Here is a 12,040-nt window from a genome sequence, read left to right on the forward strand (position 1 = left end):
ATGAACATTTATTTATGAATTTCGTGCGATCGTTGGGGGGCGGTGTGATTTTCACACGCGTAAAGGTTACGGCCAAAGAAATGGTTATATACAATTACAAGTCATAGAATAACGGATGCGATCATACCAACTCACATGCACCGGATCCCATCAGAACTCCGAAGTTAAGCGAGTTTGGGCGAGAGTAGTACTAGGATGGGTGACCTCCTGGGAAGTCCTCGTGTTGCATCCCCCCCACCTCTTTTTTAATTTTCGTAGTTATTGTTAGCGGCTTATTTATTAATTATATTTTTTGAATTTTCGAGGGACGGTCGTGATGAACATTTATTTATGAATTTCGTGCGATCGTTGGGGGGCGGTGTGATTTTCACACGCGTAAAGGTTACAAAGAAATGGTTATATACAATTACAAGTCATAGAATAACGGATGCGATCATACCAACTTCTCATGCACCGGATCCCATCAGAACTCCGAAGTTAAGCGAGTTTGGGCGAGAGTAGTACTAGGATGGGTGACCTCCTGGGAAGTCCTCGTGTTGCATCCCCCCCACCTCTTTTTTAATTTTCGTAGTTATTGTTAGCGGCTTATTTATTAATTATATTTTTTGAATTTTCGAGGGACGGTCGTGATGAACATTTATTTATGAATTTCGTGCGATCGTTGGGGGGCGGTGTGATTTTCACACGCGTAAAGGTTACGGCCAAAGAAATGGTTATATACAATTACAAGTCATAGAATAACGGATGCGATCATACCAACTCACATGCACCGGATCCCATCAGAACTCCGAAGTTAAGCGAGTTTGGGCGAGAGTAGTACTAGGATGGGTGACCTCCTGGGAAGTCCTCGTGTTGCATCCCCCCCTACCTCTTTTTTAATTTTCGTAGTTATTGTTAGCGGCTTATTTATTAATTATATTTTTTGAATTTTCGAGGGACGGTCGTGATGAACATTTATTTATGAATTTCGTGCGATCGTTGGGGGGCGGTGTGATTTTCACACGCGTAAAGGTTACGGCCAAAGAAATGGTTATATACAATTACAAGTCATAGAATAACGGATGCGATCATACCAACTCACATGCACCGGATCCCATCAGAACTCCGAAGTTAAGCGAGTTTGGGCGAGAGTAGTACTAGGATGGGTGACCTCCTGGGAAGTCCTCGTGTTGCATCCCCCCCACCTCTTTTTTAATTTTCGTAGTTATTGTTAGCGGCTTATTTATTAATTATATTTTTTGAATTTTCGAGGGACGGTCGTGATGAACATTTATTTATGAATTTCGTGCGATCGTTGGGGGGCGGTGTGATTTTCACACGCGTAAAGGTTACGGCCAAAGAAATGGTTTTATACAATTACAAGTCATAGAATAACGGATGCGATCATACCAACTCACATGCACCGGATCCCATCAGAACTCCGAAGTTAAGCGAGTTTGGGCGAGAGTAGTACTAGGATGGGTGACCTCCTGGGAAGTCCTCGTGTTGCATCCCCCCCACCTCTTTTTTAATTTTCGTAGTTATTGTTAGCGGCTTATTTATTAATTATATTTTTTTAATTTTCGAGGGACGGTCGTGATGAACATTTATTTATTAATTTCGTGCGATCGTTGGGGGGCGGTGTGATTTTCACACGCGTAAAGGTTACGGCCAAAGAAATGGTTATATACAATTACAAGTCATAGAATAACGGATGCGATCATACCAACTCACATGCACCGGATCCCATCAGAACTCCGAAGTTAAGCGAGTTTGGGCGAGAGTAGTACTAGGATGGGTGACCTCCTGGGAAGTCCTCGTGTTGCATCCCCCCCACCTCTTTTTTAATTTTCGTAGTTATTGTTAGCGGCTTATTTATTAATTATATTTTTTGAATTTTCGAGGGACGGTCGTGATGAACATTTATTTATGAATTTCGTGCGATCGTTGGGGGGCGGTGTGATTTTCACACGCGTAAAGGTTACGGCCAAAGAAATGGTTATATACAATTACAAGTCATAGAATAACGGATGCGATCATACCAACTCACATGCACCGGATCCCATCAGAACTCCGAAGTTAAGCGAGTTTGGGCGAGAGTAGTACTAGGATGGGTGACCTCCTGGGAAGTCCTCGTGTTGCATCCCCCCCACCTCTTTTTTAATTTTCGTAGTTATTGTTAGCGGCTTATTTATTAATTATATTTTTTGAATTTTCGAGGGACGGTCGTGATGAACATTTATTTATGAATTTCGTGCGATCGTTGGGGGGCGGTGTGATTTTCACACGCGTAAAGGTTACGGCCAAAGAAATGGTTATATACAATTACAAGTCATAGAATAACGGATGCGATCATACCAACTCACATGCACCGGATCCCATCAGAACTCCGAAGTTAAGCGAGTTTGGGCGAGAGTAGTACTAGGATGGGTGACCTCCTGGGAAGTCCTCGTGTTGCATCCCCCCCACCTCTTTTTTAATTTTCGTAGTTATTGTTAGCGGCTTATTTATTAATTATATTTTTTGAATTTTCGAGGGACGGTCGTGATGAACATTTATTTATGAATTTCGTGCGATCGTTGGGGGGCGGTGTGATTTTCACACGCGTAAAGGTTACGGCCAAAGAAATGGTTATATACAATTACAAGTCATAGAATAACGGATGCGATCATACCAACTCACATGCACCGGATCCCATCAGAACTCCGAAGTTAAGCGAGTTTGGGCGAGAGTAGTACTAGGATGGGTGACCTCCTGGGAAGTCCTCGTGTTGCATCCCCCCCACCTCTTTTTTAATTTTCGTAGTTATTGTTAGCGGCTTATTTATTAATTATATTTTTTGAATTTTCGAGGGACGGTCGTGATGAACATTTATTTATGAATTTCGTGCGATCGTTGGGGGGCGGTGTGATTTTCACACGCGTAAAGGTTACGGCCAAAGAAATGGTTATATACAATTACAAGTCATAGAATAACGGATGCGATCATACCAACTCACATGCACCGGATCCCATCAGAACTCCGAAGTTAAGCGAGTTTGGGCGAGAGTAGTACTAGGATGGGTGACCTCCTGGGAAGTCCTCGTGTTGCATCCCCCCCACCTCTTTTTTAATTTTCGTAGTTATTGTTAGCGGCTTATTTATTAATTATATTTTTTGAATTTTCGAGGGACGGTCGTGATGAACATTTATTTATGAATTTCGTGCGATCGTTGGGGGGCGGTGTGATTTTCACACGCGTAAAGGTTACGGCCAAAGAAATGGTTATATACAATTACAAGTCATAGAATAACGGATGCGATCATACCAACTCACATGCACCGGATCCCATCAGAACTCCGAAGTTAAGCGAGTTTGGGCGAGAGTAGTACTAGGATGGGTGACCTCCTGGGAAGTCCTCGTGTTGCATCCCCCCCACCTCTTTTTTAATTTTCGTAGTTATTGTTAGCGGCTTATTTATTAATTATATTTTTTGAATTTTCGAGGGACGGTCGTGATGAACATTTATTTATGAATTTCGTGCGATCGTTGGGGGGCGGTGTGATTTTCACACGCGTAAAGGTTACGGCCAAAGAAATGGTTATATACAATTACAAGTCATAGAATAACGGATGCGATCATACCAACTCACATGCACCGGATCCCATCAGAACTCCGAAGTTAAGCGAGTTTGGGCGAGAGTAGTACTAGGATGGGTGACCTCCTGGGAAGTCCTCGTGTTGCATCCCCCCCACCTCTTTTTTAATTTTCGTAGTTATTGTTAGCGGCTTATTTATTAATTATATTTTTTGAATTTTCGAGGGACGGTCGTGATGAACATTTATTTATGAATTTCGTGCGATCGTTGGGGGGCGGTGTGATTTTCACACGCGTAAAGGTTACGGCCAAAGAAATGGTTATATACAATTACAAGTCATAGAATAACGGATGCGATCATACCAACTCACATGCACCGGATCCCATCAGAACTCCGAAGTTAAGCGAGTTTGGGCGAGAGTAGTACTAGGATGGGTGACCTCCTGGGAAGTCCTCGTGTTGCATCCCCCCCACCTCTTTTTTAATTTTCGTAGTTATTGTTAGCGGCTTATTTATTAATTATATTTTTTGAATTTTCGAGGGACGGTCGTGATGAACATTTATTTATGAATTTCGTGCGATCGTTGGGGGGCGGTGTGATTTTCACACGCGTAAAGGTTACGGCCAAAGAAATGGTTATATACAATTACAAGTCATAGAATAACGGATGCGATCATACCAACTCACATGCACCGGATCCCATCAGAACTCCGAAGTTAAGCGAGTTTGGGCGAGAGTAGTACTAGGATGGGTGACCTCCTGGGAAGTCCTCGTGTTGCACCCCCCCCACCTCTTTTTTAATTTTCGTAGTTATTGTTAGCGGCTTATTTATTAATTATATTTTTTGAATTTTCGAGGGACGGTCGTGATGAACATTTATTTATGAATTTCGTGCGATCGTTGGGGGGCGGTGTGATTTTCACACGCGTAAAGGTTACGGCCAAAGAAATGGTTATATACAATTACAAGTCATAGAATAACGGATGCGATCATACCAACTCACATGCACCGGATCCCATCAGAACTCCGAAGTTAAGCGAGTTTGGGCGAGAGTAGTACTAGGATGGGTGACCTCCTGGGAAGTCCTCGTGTTGCATCCCCCCCACCTCTTTTTTAATTTTCGTAGTTATTGTTAGCGGCTTATTTATTAATTATATTTTTTGAATTTTCGAGGGACGGTCGTGATGAACATTTATTTATGAATTTCGTGCGATCGTTGGGGGGCGGTGTGATTTTCACACGCGTAAAGGTTACGGCCAAAGAAATGGTTATATACAATTACAAGTCATAGAATAACGGATGCGATCATACCAACTCACATGCACCGGATCCCATCAGAACTCCGAAGTTAAGCGAGTTTGGGCGAGAGTAGTACTAGGATGGGTGACCTCCTGGGAAGTCCTCGTGTTGCATCCCCCCCACCTCTTTTTTAATTTTCGTAGTTATTGTTAGCGGCTTATTTATTAATTATATTTTTTGAATTTTCGAGGGACGGTCGTGATGAACATTTATTTATGAATTTCGTGCGATCGTTGGGGGGCGGTGTGATTTTCACACGCGTAAAGGTTACGGCCAAAGAAATGGTTATATACAATTACAAGTCATAGAATAACGGATGCGATCATACCAACTCACATGCACCGGATCCCATCAGAACTCCGAAGTTAAGCGAGTTTGGGCGAGAGTAGTACTAGGATGGGTGACCTCCTGGGAAGTCCTCGTGTTGCATCCCCCCCACCTCTTTTTTAATTTTCGTAGTTATTGTTAGCGGCTTATTTATTAATTATATTTTTTGAATTTTCGAGGGACGGTCGTGATGAACATTTATTTATGAATTTCGTGCGATCGTTGGGGGGCGGTGTGATTTTCACACGCGTAAAGGTTACGGCCAAAGAAATGGTTATATACAATTACAAGTCATAGAATAACGGATGCGATCATACCAACTCACATGCACCGGATCCCATCAGAACTCCGAAGTTAAGCGAGTTTGGGCGAGAGTAGTACTAGGATGGGTGACCTCCTGGGAAGTCCTCGTGTTGCATCCCCCCCACCTCTTTTTTAATTTTCGTAGTTATTGTTAGCGGCTTATTTATTAATTATATTTTTTGAATTTTCGAGGGACGGTCGTGATGAACATTTATTTATGAATTTCGTGCGATCGTTGGGGGGCGGTGTGATTTTCACACGCGTAAAGGTTACGGCCAAAGAAATGGTTATATACAATTACAAGTCATAGAATAACGGATGCGATCATACCAACTCACATGCACCGGATCCCATCAGAACTCCGAAGTTAAGCGAGTTTGGGCGAGAGTAGTACTAGGATGGGTGACCTCCTGGGAAGTCCTCGTGTTGCATCCCCCCCACCTCTTTTTTAATTTTCGTAGTTATTGTTAGCGGCTTATTTATTAATTATATTTTTTGAATTTTCGAGGGACGGTCGTGATGAACATTTATTTATGAATTTCGTGCGATCGTTGGGGGGCGGTGTGATTTTCACACGCGTAAAGGTTACGGCCAAAGAAATGGTTATATACAATTACAAGTCATAGAATAACGGATGCGATCATACCAACTCACATGCACCGGATCCCATCAGAACTCCGAAGTTAAGCGAGTTTGGGCGAGAGTAGTACTAGGATGGGTGACCTCCTGGGAAGTCCTCGTGTTGCATCCCCCCCACCTCTTTTTTAATTTTCGTAGTTATTGTTAGCGGCTTATTTATTAATTATATTTTTTGAATTTTCGAGGGACGGTCGTGATGAACATTTATTTATGAATTTCGTGCGATCGTTGGGGGGCGGTGTGATTTTCACACGCGTAAAGGTTACGGCCAAAGAAATGGTTATATACAATTACAAGTCATAGAATAACGGATGCGATCATACCAACTCACATGCACCGGATCCCATCAGAACTCCGAAGTTAAGCGAGTTTGGGCGAGAGTAGTACTAGGATGGGTGACCTCCTGGGAAGTCCTCGTGTTGCATCCCCCCCACCTCTTTTTTAATTTTCGTAGTTATTGTTAGCGGCTTATTTATTAATTATATTTTTTGAATTTTCGAGGGACGGTCGTGATGAACATTTATTTATGAATTTCGTGCGATCGTTGGGGGGCGGTGTGATTTTCACACGCGTAAAGGTTACGGCCAAAGAAATGGTTATATACAATTACAAGTCATAGAATAACGGATGCGATCATACCAACTCACATGCACCGGATCCCATCAGAACTCCGAAGTTAAGCGAGTTTGGGCGAGAGTAGTACTAGGATGGGTGACCTCCTGGGAAGTCCTCGTGTTGCATCCCCCCCACCTCTTTTTTAATTTTCGTAGTTATTGTTAGCGGCTTATTTATTAATTATATTTTTTGAATTTTCGAGGGACGGTCGTGATGAACATTTATTTATGAATTTCGTGCGATCGTTGGGGGGCGGTGTGATTTTCACACGCGTAAAGGTTACGGCCAAAGAAATGGTTATATACAATTACAAGTCATAGAATAACGGATGCGATCATACCAACTCACATGCACCGGATCCCATCAGAACTCCGAAGTTAAGCGAGTTTGGGCGAGAGTAGTACTAGGATGGGTGACCTCCTGGGAAGTCCTCGTGTTGCATCCCCCCCACCTCTTTTTTAATTTTCGTAGTTATTGTTAGCGGCTTATTTATTAATTATATTTTTTGAATTTTCGAGGGACGGTCGTGATGAACATTTATTTATGAATTTCGTGCGATCGTTGGGGGGCGGTGTGATTTTCACACGCGTAAAGGTTACGGCCAAAGAAATGGTTATATACAATTACAAGTCATAGAATAACGGATGCGATCATACCAACTCACATGCACCGGATCCCATCAGAACTCCGAAGTTAAGCGAGTTTGGGCGAGAGTAGTACTAGGATGGGTGACCTCCTGGGAAGTCCTCGTGTTGCATCCCCCCCACCTCTTTTTTAATTTTCGTAGTTATTGTTAGCGGCTTATTTATTAATTATATTTTTTGAATTTTCGAGGGACGGTCGTGATGAACATTTATTTATGAATTTCGTGCGATCGTTGGGGGGCGGTGTGATTTTCACACGCGTAAAGGTTACGGCCAAAGAAATGGTTATATACAATTACAAGTCATAGAATAACGGATGCGATCATACCAACTCACATGCACCGGATCCCATCAGAACTCCGAAGTTAAGCGAGTTTGGGCGAGAGTAGTACTAGGATGGGTGACCTCCTGGGAAGTCCTCGTGTTGCATCCCCCCCACCTCTTTTTTAATTTTCGTAGTTATTGTTAGCGGCTTATTTATTAATTATATTTTTTGAATTTTCGAGGGACGGTCGTGATGAACATTTATTTATGAATTTCGTGCGATCGTTGGGGGGCGGTGTGATTTTCACACGCGTAAAGGTTACGGCCAAAGAAATGGTTATATACAATTACAAGTCATAGAATAACGGATGCGATCATACCAACTCACATGCACCGGATCCCATCAGAACTCCGAAGTTAAGCGAGTTTGGGCGAGAGTAGTACTAGGATGGGTGACCTCCTGGGAAGTCCTCGTGTTGCATCCCCCCCACCTCTTTTTTAATTTTCGTAGTTATTGTTAGCGGCTTATTTATTAATTATATTTTTTGAATTTTCGAGGGACGGTCGTGATGAACATTTATTTATGAATTTCGTGCGATCGTTGGGGGGCGGTGTGATTTTCACACGCGTAAAGGTTACGGCCAAAGAAATGGTTATATACAATTACAAGTCATAGAATAACGGATGCGATCATACCAACTCACATGCACCGGATCCCATCAGAACTCCGAAGTTAAGCGAGTTTGGGCGAGAGTAGTACTAGGATGGGTGACCTCCTGGGAAGTCCTCGTGTTGCATCCCCCCCACCTCTTTTTTAATTTTCGTAGTTATTGTTAGCGGCTTATTTATTAATTATATTTTTTGAATTTTCGAGGGACGGTCGTGATGAACATTTATTTATGAATTTCGTGCGATCGTTGGGGGGCGGTGTGATTTTCACACGCGTAAAGGTTACGGCCAAAGAAATGGTTATATACAATTACAAGTCATAGAATAACGGATGCGATCATACCAACTCACATGCACCGGATCCCATCAGAACTCCGAAGTTAAGCGAGTTTGGGCGAGAGTAGTACTAGGATGGGTGACCTCCTGGGAAGTCCTCGTGTTGCATCCCCCCCACCTCTTTTTTAATTTTCGTAGTTATTGTTAGCGGCTTATTTATTAATTATATTTTTTGAATTTTCGAGGGACGGTCGTGATGAACATTTATTTATGAATTTCGTGCGATCGTTGGGGGGCGGTGTGATTTTCACACGCGTAAAGGTTACGGCCAAAGAAATGGTTATATACAATTACAAGTCATAGAATAACGGATGCGATCATACCAACTCACATGCACCGGATCCCATCAGAACTCCGAAGTTAAGCGAGTTTGGGCGAGAGTAGTACTAGGATGGGTGACCTCCTGGGAAGTCCTCGTGTTGCATCCCCCCCACCTCTTTTTTAATTTTCGTAGTTATTGTTAGCGGCTTATTTATTAATTATATTTTTTGAATTTTCGAGGGACGGTCGTGATGAACATTTATTTATGAATTTCGTGCGATCGTTGGGGGGCGGTGTGATTTTCACACGCGTAAAGGTTACGGCCAAAGAAATGGTTATATACAATTACAAGTCATAGAATAACGGATGCGATCATACCAACTCACATGCACCGGATCCCATCAGAACTCCGAAGTTAAGCGAGTTTGGGCGAGAGTAGTACTAGGATGGGTGACCTCCTGGGAAGTCCTCGTGTTGCATCCCCCCCACCTCTTTTTTAATTTTCGTAGTTATTGTTAGCGGCTTATTTATTAATTATATTTTTTGAATTTTCGAGGGACGGTCGTGATGAACATTTATTTATGAATTTCGTGCGATCGTTGGGGGGCGGTGTGATTTTCACACGCGTAAAGGTTACGGCCAAAGAAATGGTTATATACAATTACAAGTCATAGAATAACGGATGCGATCATACCAACTCACATGCACCGGATCCCATCAGAACTCCGAAGTTAAGCGAGTTTGGGCGAGAGTAGTACTAGGATGGGTGACCTCCTGGGAAGTCCTCGTGTTGCATCCCCCCCACCTCTTTTTTAATTTTCGTAGTTATTGTTAGCGGCTTATTTATTAATTATATTTTTTGAATTTTCGAGGGACGGTCGTGATGAACATTTATTTATGAATTTCGTGCGATCGTTGGGGGGCGGTGTGATTTTCACACGCGTAAAGGTTACGGCCAAAGAAATGGTTATATACAATTACAAGTCATAGAATAACGGATGCGATCATACCAACTCACATGCACCGGATCCCATCAGAACTCCGAAGTTAAGCGAGTTTGGGCGAGAGTAGTACTAGGATGGGTGACCTCCTGGGAAGTCCTCGTGTTGCATCCCCCCCACCTCTTTTTTAATTTTCGTAGTTATTGTTAGCGGCTTATTTATTAATTATATTTTTTGAATTTTCGAGGGACGGTCGTGATGAACATTTATTTATGAATTTCGTGCGATCGTTGGGGGGCGGTGTGATTTTCACACGCGTAAAGGTTACGGCCAAAGAAATGGTTATATACAATTACAAGTCATAGAATAACGGATGCGATCATACCAACTCACATGCACCGGATCCCATCAGAACTCCGAAGTTAAGCGAGTTTGGGCGAGAGTAGTACTAGGATGGGTGACCTCCTGGGAAGTCCTCGTGTTGCATCCCCCCCACCTCTTTTTTAATTTTCGTAGTTATTGTTAGCGGCTTATTTATTAATTATATTTTTTGAATTTTCGAGGGACGGTCGTGATGAACATTTATTTATGAATTTCGTGCGATCGTTGGGGGGCGGTGTGATTTTCACACGCGTAAAGGTTACGGCCAAAGAAATGGTTATATACAATTACAAGTCATAGAATAACGGATGCGATCATACCAACTCACATGCACCGGATCCCATCAGAACTCCGAAGTTAAGCGAGTTTGGGCGAGAGTAGTACTAGGATGGGTGACCTCCTGGGAAGTCCTCGTGTTGCACCCCCCCCACCTCTTTTTTAATTTTCGTAGTTATTGTTAGCGGCTTATTTATTAATTATATTTTTTGAATTTTCGAGGGACGGTCGTGATGAACATTTATTTATGAATTTCGTGCGATCGTTGGGGGGCGGTGTGATTTTCACACGCGTAAAGGTTACGGCCAAAGAAATGGTTATATACAATTACAAGTCATAGAATAACGGATGCGATCATACCAACTCACATGCACCGGATCCCATCAGAACTCCGAAGTTAAGCGAGTTTGGGCGAGAGTAGTACTAGGATGGGTGACCTCCTGGGAAGTCCTCGTGTTGCATCCCCCCCACCTCTTTTTTAATTTTCGTAGTTATTGTTAGCGGCTTATTTATTAATTATATTTTTTGAATTTTCGAGGGACGGTCGTGATGAACATTTATTTATGAATTTCGTGCGATCGTTGGGGGGCGGTGTGATTTTCACACGCGTAAAGGTTACGGCCAAAGAAATGGTTATATACAATTACAAGTCATAGAATAACGGATGCGATCATACCAACTCACATGCACCGGATCCCATCAGAACTCCGAAGTTAAGCGAGTTTGGGCGAGAGTAGTACTAGGATGGGTGACCTCCTGGGAAGTCCTCGTGTTGCATCCCCCCCACCTCTTTTTTAATTTTCGTAGTTATTGTTAGCGGCTTATTTATTAATTATATTTTTTGAATTTTCGAGGGACGGTCGTGATGAACATTTATTTATGAATTTCGTGCGATCGTTGGGGGGCGGTGTGATTTTCACACGCGTAAAGGTTACGGCCAAAGAAATGGTTATATACAATTACAAGTCATAGAATAACGGATGCGATCATACCAACTCACATGCACCGGATCCCATCAGAACTCCGAAGTTAAGCGAGTTTGGGCGAGAGTAGTACTAGGATGGGTGACCTCCTGGGAAGTCCTCGTGTTGCATCCCCCCCACCTCTTTTTTAATTTTCGTAGTTATTGTTAGCGGCTTATTTATTAATTATATTTTTTGAATTTTCGAGGGACGGTCGTGATGAACATTTATTTATGAATTTCGTGCGATCGTTGGGGGGCGGTGTGATTTTCACACGCGTAAAGGTTACGGCCAAAGAAATGGTTATATACAATTACAAGTCATAGAATAACGGATGCGATCATACCAACTCACATGCACCGGATCCCATCAGAACTCCGAAGTTAAGCGAGTTTGGGCGAGAGTAGTACTAGGATGGGTGACCTCCTGGGAAGTCCTCGTGTTGCATCCCCCCCACCTCTTTTTTAATTTTCGTAGTTATTGTTAGCGGCTTATTTATTAATTATATTTTTTGAATTTTCGAGGGACGGTCGTGATGAACATTTATTTATGAATTTCGTGCGATCGTT

The 12,040-nt window shown here is 42.7% G+C and overlaps 38 non-coding genes across 38 annotated transcripts; all 38 read left to right on the top strand.

Annotated features, from left to right (window-relative positions):
• The first annotated feature begins 113 nt into the window (after positions 1-113).
• LOC126612805 (5S ribosomal RNA) lies at positions 114-232 on the top strand. The gene has a single exon (XR_007619337.1). It is a non-coding gene; the product is annotated as a 5S ribosomal RNA (ribosomal RNA).
• A 193-nt stretch (positions 233-425) lies between these two features.
• Positions 426-545, top strand: LOC126612919 (5S ribosomal RNA). The gene has a single exon (XR_007619465.1). It is a non-coding gene; the product is annotated as a 5S ribosomal RNA (ribosomal RNA).
• A 197-nt stretch (positions 546-742) lies between these two features.
• Positions 743-861, top strand: LOC126612920 (5S ribosomal RNA). The gene has a single exon (XR_007619466.1). It is a non-coding gene; the product is annotated as a 5S ribosomal RNA (ribosomal RNA).
• Positions 862-1,059: 198 nt separating this feature from the next.
• LOC126612934 (5S ribosomal RNA) lies at positions 1,060-1,178 on the top strand. Its single transcript, XR_007619479.1, has one exon. It is a non-coding gene; the product is annotated as a 5S ribosomal RNA (ribosomal RNA).
• Positions 1,179-1,375: 197 nt separating this feature from the next.
• On the top strand, positions 1,376-1,494 carry LOC126612945 (5S ribosomal RNA). The gene has a single exon (XR_007619493.1). It is a non-coding gene; the product is annotated as a 5S ribosomal RNA (ribosomal RNA).
• Positions 1,495-1,691: 197 nt separating this feature from the next.
• Positions 1,692-1,810, top strand: LOC126612957 (5S ribosomal RNA). Its single transcript, XR_007619505.1, has one exon. It is a non-coding gene; the product is annotated as a 5S ribosomal RNA (ribosomal RNA).
• A 197-nt stretch (positions 1,811-2,007) lies between these two features.
• On the top strand, positions 2,008-2,126 carry LOC126612811 (5S ribosomal RNA). Its single transcript, XR_007619344.1, has one exon. It is a non-coding gene; the product is annotated as a 5S ribosomal RNA (ribosomal RNA).
• Positions 2,127-2,323: 197 nt separating this feature from the next.
• On the top strand, positions 2,324-2,442 carry LOC126612822 (5S ribosomal RNA). Its single transcript, XR_007619357.1, has one exon. It is a non-coding gene; the product is annotated as a 5S ribosomal RNA (ribosomal RNA).
• A 197-nt stretch (positions 2,443-2,639) lies between these two features.
• Positions 2,640-2,758, top strand: LOC126612833 (5S ribosomal RNA). Its single transcript, XR_007619370.1, has one exon. It is a non-coding gene; the product is annotated as a 5S ribosomal RNA (ribosomal RNA).
• Positions 2,759-2,955: 197 nt separating this feature from the next.
• LOC126612844 (5S ribosomal RNA) lies at positions 2,956-3,074 on the top strand. The gene has a single exon (XR_007619383.1). It is a non-coding gene; the product is annotated as a 5S ribosomal RNA (ribosomal RNA).
• Positions 3,075-3,271: 197 nt separating this feature from the next.
• Positions 3,272-3,390, top strand: LOC126612856 (5S ribosomal RNA). Its single transcript, XR_007619396.1, has one exon. It is a non-coding gene; the product is annotated as a 5S ribosomal RNA (ribosomal RNA).
• Positions 3,391-3,587: 197 nt separating this feature from the next.
• On the top strand, positions 3,588-3,706 carry LOC126612867 (5S ribosomal RNA). Its single transcript, XR_007619409.1, has one exon. It is a non-coding gene; the product is annotated as a 5S ribosomal RNA (ribosomal RNA).
• Positions 3,707-3,903: 197 nt separating this feature from the next.
• On the top strand, positions 3,904-4,022 carry LOC126612878 (5S ribosomal RNA). The gene has a single exon (XR_007619422.1). It is a non-coding gene; the product is annotated as a 5S ribosomal RNA (ribosomal RNA).
• A 197-nt stretch (positions 4,023-4,219) lies between these two features.
• LOC126612915 (5S ribosomal RNA) lies at positions 4,220-4,338 on the top strand. The gene has a single exon (XR_007619462.1). It is a non-coding gene; the product is annotated as a 5S ribosomal RNA (ribosomal RNA).
• Positions 4,339-4,535: 197 nt separating this feature from the next.
• On the top strand, positions 4,536-4,654 carry LOC126612890 (5S ribosomal RNA). The gene has a single exon (XR_007619434.1). It is a non-coding gene; the product is annotated as a 5S ribosomal RNA (ribosomal RNA).
• Positions 4,655-4,851: 197 nt separating this feature from the next.
• Positions 4,852-4,970, top strand: LOC126612902 (5S ribosomal RNA). The gene has a single exon (XR_007619446.1). It is a non-coding gene; the product is annotated as a 5S ribosomal RNA (ribosomal RNA).
• A 197-nt stretch (positions 4,971-5,167) lies between these two features.
• Positions 5,168-5,286, top strand: LOC126612913 (5S ribosomal RNA). Its single transcript, XR_007619460.1, has one exon. It is a non-coding gene; the product is annotated as a 5S ribosomal RNA (ribosomal RNA).
• A 197-nt stretch (positions 5,287-5,483) lies between these two features.
• Positions 5,484-5,602, top strand: LOC126612923 (5S ribosomal RNA). The gene has a single exon (XR_007619468.1). It is a non-coding gene; the product is annotated as a 5S ribosomal RNA (ribosomal RNA).
• Positions 5,603-5,799: 197 nt separating this feature from the next.
• On the top strand, positions 5,800-5,918 carry LOC126612924 (5S ribosomal RNA). Its single transcript, XR_007619470.1, has one exon. It is a non-coding gene; the product is annotated as a 5S ribosomal RNA (ribosomal RNA).
• Positions 5,919-6,115: 197 nt separating this feature from the next.
• On the top strand, positions 6,116-6,234 carry LOC126612925 (5S ribosomal RNA). The gene has a single exon (XR_007619471.1). It is a non-coding gene; the product is annotated as a 5S ribosomal RNA (ribosomal RNA).
• A 197-nt stretch (positions 6,235-6,431) lies between these two features.
• LOC126612926 (5S ribosomal RNA) lies at positions 6,432-6,550 on the top strand. Its single transcript, XR_007619472.1, has one exon. It is a non-coding gene; the product is annotated as a 5S ribosomal RNA (ribosomal RNA).
• Positions 6,551-6,747: 197 nt separating this feature from the next.
• LOC126612927 (5S ribosomal RNA) lies at positions 6,748-6,866 on the top strand. Its single transcript, XR_007619473.1, has one exon. It is a non-coding gene; the product is annotated as a 5S ribosomal RNA (ribosomal RNA).
• A 197-nt stretch (positions 6,867-7,063) lies between these two features.
• LOC126612928 (5S ribosomal RNA) lies at positions 7,064-7,182 on the top strand. The gene has a single exon (XR_007619474.1). It is a non-coding gene; the product is annotated as a 5S ribosomal RNA (ribosomal RNA).
• A 197-nt stretch (positions 7,183-7,379) lies between these two features.
• On the top strand, positions 7,380-7,498 carry LOC126612930 (5S ribosomal RNA). The gene has a single exon (XR_007619475.1). It is a non-coding gene; the product is annotated as a 5S ribosomal RNA (ribosomal RNA).
• Positions 7,499-7,695: 197 nt separating this feature from the next.
• On the top strand, positions 7,696-7,814 carry LOC126612931 (5S ribosomal RNA). The gene has a single exon (XR_007619476.1). It is a non-coding gene; the product is annotated as a 5S ribosomal RNA (ribosomal RNA).
• A 197-nt stretch (positions 7,815-8,011) lies between these two features.
• LOC126612932 (5S ribosomal RNA) lies at positions 8,012-8,130 on the top strand. The gene has a single exon (XR_007619477.1). It is a non-coding gene; the product is annotated as a 5S ribosomal RNA (ribosomal RNA).
• Positions 8,131-8,327: 197 nt separating this feature from the next.
• Positions 8,328-8,446, top strand: LOC126612933 (5S ribosomal RNA). The gene has a single exon (XR_007619478.1). It is a non-coding gene; the product is annotated as a 5S ribosomal RNA (ribosomal RNA).
• Positions 8,447-8,643: 197 nt separating this feature from the next.
• On the top strand, positions 8,644-8,762 carry LOC126612935 (5S ribosomal RNA). The gene has a single exon (XR_007619481.1). It is a non-coding gene; the product is annotated as a 5S ribosomal RNA (ribosomal RNA).
• A 197-nt stretch (positions 8,763-8,959) lies between these two features.
• On the top strand, positions 8,960-9,078 carry LOC126612936 (5S ribosomal RNA). Its single transcript, XR_007619482.1, has one exon. It is a non-coding gene; the product is annotated as a 5S ribosomal RNA (ribosomal RNA).
• A 197-nt stretch (positions 9,079-9,275) lies between these two features.
• On the top strand, positions 9,276-9,394 carry LOC126612937 (5S ribosomal RNA). Its single transcript, XR_007619483.1, has one exon. It is a non-coding gene; the product is annotated as a 5S ribosomal RNA (ribosomal RNA).
• A 197-nt stretch (positions 9,395-9,591) lies between these two features.
• Positions 9,592-9,710, top strand: LOC126612938 (5S ribosomal RNA). Its single transcript, XR_007619484.1, has one exon. It is a non-coding gene; the product is annotated as a 5S ribosomal RNA (ribosomal RNA).
• Positions 9,711-9,907: 197 nt separating this feature from the next.
• On the top strand, positions 9,908-10,026 carry LOC126612939 (5S ribosomal RNA). The gene has a single exon (XR_007619485.1). It is a non-coding gene; the product is annotated as a 5S ribosomal RNA (ribosomal RNA).
• Positions 10,027-10,223: 197 nt separating this feature from the next.
• Positions 10,224-10,342, top strand: LOC126612940 (5S ribosomal RNA). The gene has a single exon (XR_007619487.1). It is a non-coding gene; the product is annotated as a 5S ribosomal RNA (ribosomal RNA).
• Positions 10,343-10,539: 197 nt separating this feature from the next.
• LOC126612916 (5S ribosomal RNA) lies at positions 10,540-10,658 on the top strand. The gene has a single exon (XR_007619463.1). It is a non-coding gene; the product is annotated as a 5S ribosomal RNA (ribosomal RNA).
• Positions 10,659-10,855: 197 nt separating this feature from the next.
• Positions 10,856-10,974, top strand: LOC126612941 (5S ribosomal RNA). The gene has a single exon (XR_007619488.1). It is a non-coding gene; the product is annotated as a 5S ribosomal RNA (ribosomal RNA).
• Positions 10,975-11,171: 197 nt separating this feature from the next.
• Positions 11,172-11,290, top strand: LOC126612942 (5S ribosomal RNA). The gene has a single exon (XR_007619489.1). It is a non-coding gene; the product is annotated as a 5S ribosomal RNA (ribosomal RNA).
• Positions 11,291-11,487: 197 nt separating this feature from the next.
• LOC126612943 (5S ribosomal RNA) lies at positions 11,488-11,606 on the top strand. The gene has a single exon (XR_007619490.1). It is a non-coding gene; the product is annotated as a 5S ribosomal RNA (ribosomal RNA).
• Positions 11,607-11,803: 197 nt separating this feature from the next.
• LOC126612944 (5S ribosomal RNA) lies at positions 11,804-11,922 on the top strand. Its single transcript, XR_007619491.1, has one exon. It is a non-coding gene; the product is annotated as a 5S ribosomal RNA (ribosomal RNA).
• The last annotated feature ends 118 nt before the right edge of the window (positions 11,923-12,040 follow it).

Source organism: Malus sylvestris (assembly GCF_916048215.2).
Source record: "Malus sylvestris chromosome 4 unlocalized genomic scaffold, drMalSylv7.2 SUPER_4_unloc_2, whole genome shotgun sequence".
In the NCBI taxonomy this organism is placed as follows: Eukaryota; Viridiplantae; Streptophyta; class Magnoliopsida; order Rosales; family Rosaceae; genus Malus; species Malus sylvestris.